Source organism: Varanus komodoensis, unplaced genomic scaffold (assembly GCF_004798865.1).
Source record: "Varanus komodoensis strain SLA01 unplaced genomic scaffold, ASM479886v1 scaffold172, whole genome shotgun sequence".
Lineage (NCBI taxonomy): Eukaryota > Metazoa > Chordata > Lepidosauria > Squamata > Varanidae > Varanus > Varanus komodoensis.
In genome coordinates this window covers 64917-68564 of record NW_025335510.1, presented here as the reverse complement: position 1 = coordinate 68564, position 3648 = coordinate 64917, and the positions used below count along the sequence as shown (strand labels likewise).

At 51.5% G+C, this 3648-nt stretch overlaps 1 protein-coding gene across 2 annotated transcripts in view; it reads left to right on the top strand.

Moving 5' to 3' along the window:
• Window positions 1-728: 728 nt before the first annotated feature.
• LOC123021694 (zinc finger protein 91-like) overlaps window positions 729-3648 on the top strand; it is a 13553-nt gene continuing 10633 nt past the window's right edge. The window contains exon 1 of one of the 2 annotated variants that reach the window (XM_044426713.1): window positions 729-778. The gene's annotated coding sequence lies outside the window, so the exon portion shown is untranslated. The remainder of the gene's footprint in view (window positions 779-3648) is intronic. The other variant, XM_044426712.1, reaches the window with a different exon arrangement.

The following is a 3648-nucleotide window of genomic DNA, read 5'->3' as shown; positions in this document are numbered from 1 at the left end:
TGGATCTTGTGTGAAGGGGAAACAATATTGCAATATTTGCAAAGAAAGATCACTTGCAGCTTGGCTTTGCCTTTGCAGTTCCTCCATTGATAGGCATATCAAAGGAAAATTCAAACTATTCGGAGCAGGTGCCCTCTGGGACATTTGCACAGGCGAGAATTCCCATTTTCAGACCCATGGAACTGTAGTCCAAGAAAAATAAAGGGGGGGGAGTGGGTCCACCTAGGGCCAGCTGCGGGGTGGGGGGGGGCGACTGTCAATTTGGAGATCGCTGTTTGCAGCTTTGGTGGGAGCAAAAAAGCAAAAAAGCTGTGGCAATTGGGCAAAGGGCTCACAATCGTAGCAGGGAGAAGCGATAAGGTGGCTTCATGGAGCAAGCCCCGGGGACACTCTGCGGCACTAATTCTCTTCGGCCTGGGTGGAACGGCTTTCCCGGTGGCAAAGGCATCTCCCCAGATCACCCCCCCTCCTTGCACTACATTGGCGCTGTGGGGGGAGAGGATCCCCCCCCATTCACACCGCTTGGCCCCTCCAAGAAGGCGGGCACCCGCCGCCGCCCCACGCTCTCCCATGTCCGAGCGCCCGCACAAAGCACGGGCGGCCCTCTCGCGGGTTAAAACGAGCGAGACAACTTCCTAGAAGGGCCGCCGAGGGGCAAGAGCGACGGGTGCGATTTGCTTCCGGCTCCTGCTTCCTCTTCTCCTTCCGGCCAAAACAAAGGAGGCTGGGATTGGCCCACGCGCGTGCGCGCTGTGTCCGAGGGCCTTTCGAGGCGCCGGTGAGTGGCGCGGCGCGGCGGAGTGTGGGGGGCGCGGGAGAGGCCGGGCCCGGGACGCGGCGCCGGGCAGGTCGGGGAAAAGGCAGCCCGAGCCGGGGAGTGGGGGCCGGGCCGGGCCGGGCCGGGCCGGGCGGGGAGAAGGTGCTTCCGCCGAGGGAGCGGAGCTCGGGGCTGGTGGATCGAGGGCCTCTTCCCGGAGCGTCCTTCGCGCTCAGTGCGGAGCCGCCAGGCCCTCCGGCCCTCCGACTCTCCGCCTGGGCCACCTCGCAGGGTTGTTGTTGGGGGGCTGTAAAACGCAGCGGGGAGAGCCGCTTCATCGTGAGAGGGAGGAAAGGTGCGATGTGAATGCAATGCGATCGCAGCCCTAATGATGATCGTGATGACATCGAGCTGGGCAGAAAAGCTATCGAAGCTACGGGGCGGGGGGGGGGGGGGGGGAGGTGGAGGTGGAATTTACAGGAGAATTGAGATGTGTGTAATTTTTACTTATGCCTGCCTTGCTTTTTGCCACGTTGGGGCTGCATTCTAAGACTCACTTTGCTGGGGAGTAAATCCTATTGAACTTAGTGTGAGTTATGTCTTTGTTGTCATGGCTAGAAATGCACCCTAAGAGCCATCTCTGTGCAACTGAACACATACTTACCGGGCAGTAATCCCTGTTGTTCTAAAATTTAGAACAATTTGGAACTTACTCTTAAGTAGATATGTATAGGATTGCCCCGTAGCTATATGGTTACTATTTAACATATGAAAATGTGATGTTTGATTTACTTCCGGAGTTGTGAATAGAAATAAGTAATTTCATTTCGTTTAACTGCTAATCTAATTTAACTGCTAATTATTTGTTAGAGTTATATCCCGCCCCTTTGGTTGCTCTCCTATATGCTTACCTTGGAGAAACCCGCATTGTACTCAGTTGATGATGGAAAAATGGTGCTAGAAATCCTGGAGCATGTCAGAGAGGAGATTTCATCAAGGAAATCCCTGCATCATTAGCATTTTGATAGCTTGTTTCCTGACAAGCCACTTCTTCAGGGAAACCTAGCAGGCACACCTATGCAAATTTTTGTATGCTCTGAAATAGGAATGCATTTGAAGGAGCCTGTTTGCTTTTTTTGCCTTTTGCATCCCTTATTGTAAAGTGTCAGGGGAGAGGAGGGCATTTGGTTTCAGAAACAAATTTAAAAATCTTAAAGCAGCCATGTATGTATTCGTGCTTGATCTTCATGCAGTGTCTAAAAACCCAAGGAAATCCACAGATACAGGGAAAAGGAATATTAACTGGGTGTGTGAAGGATAAAAGTTTTGCAATTGCTTTTGTTTCCCTTATAGGCAGTGACATTTTTGTCCTGCTGTGGATTATCTCCTCCTTGAGCAGCAGTAGAAAAAGCTACTGTGTGGTGGCCCAGGCAAGGAGGTGGAGGGATATGAAAATGACAGAGTAGACTCCCACTTCTTTTGTTGGCCAGCTCAAAGAATCCCTTTCTTTTTCTGTGACTGTGCTATCCAAGCATGGCATTGCAGAACCCTTTGCTCTTTTCACTGGAACTGAACTTTGGTGTGGCAGTCAAATATTGGGACCGGCCAAATAGTCTTGCTTGTGATAGCTTGTTGCTTGAGTGAAATCCCAAATGGTGACATGTCCCCCGAAGTCAAGAATTCCCATGCCTAAGTGGCAGTCCTTTGACACAGGAGTCTCCATCCACATTCAGCCCAATTTTAGAGAGGCTCTTGGACTGCATTCCAAAGGTGGGCATGCCCACAGACAAAAGCAGCAGGGCCAAAATGCTAGAAATACTGGCATAGTTTAGCTTGGAACTCTGCCTGCTGATAACTAAGCCTTTTGGAATGGGAGAAAGATGGAAATCACCAACATTCCATGGTTATAGAGAAGGGAATGGGCCAGGAGCTAGGATTGTGGCCTTCTGCAGTGAGACTCTGTGCAACATGGATATTGCTGATGGGTGTGAGTGCAACACCTTGCTTTGAGACCAGTGCAGGTGGAGCGGGGGGGGGGGGGACCCTACCTTATTCCCTATTCCAGCAAAAGCCACCTTGAGCATTTGATTTGGAATCAGTTCTAAATTGCTTACATTTCTTTCCAGGAAAATATCTTCCCAGCAAAGCAAGCTGCTTCAGCTTTTTCTCTGGGCCATTTTCTGAATCCCTGGGCATGGCCAGCAAGAAATATAAATCCCAGGGGCTTGGCTTGCGTTCCCCATAAGGATGTGTTTTGAATGCAACCAGTTTCACACCTATTGCTCTGTTTAGCTTCCTCCTTTTCCTTAGAAAGAAAAGACTGTGAGGTGACCAGTTCATCAACACTCTGTGTGGTATAATTGGGAAGGCATCCCCTCAGGGGTGCTGTGCCCCAGACAGGGAGAGAATTCCTAAGTGGGCAAACCTGCATAAATCAAACATTGCAGGAGTCCCGATTGACCTAAACCTAACCCACTCGTTGGCATTTGCTGTGAATGGGAATGTCCCCCATGCAGTCTGCAGCATTTCGTGACGGCAAGAACCTAGATGGGCAAGGTGTTGGAGTGGGTGGTGGCGGGACAATGCCAAGCTCTCTTGGATGAAACTGATTATCTGGACCCATTTCAGTCCGGCTTCAGACCCGGGTATGGTACTGAATCTGCCTTGGTCGCCCTGTACGATGACCTGTGCAGGGAGAAGGACAGGGGGAGTGCGTCCCTGTTGGTTCTCCTGAACCTCTCAGTGGCTTTCGATACCATCGACCATGGTATCCTTCTGGATAGGCTAGCGGGACTGGGGGTCGGAGGCACTACTTTGCAGTGGTTCCGCTCCTATCTCAATGGCCGATTCCAGAAGGTGGTGCTGGGGGACTATGGCTCTGCGCCATGGCA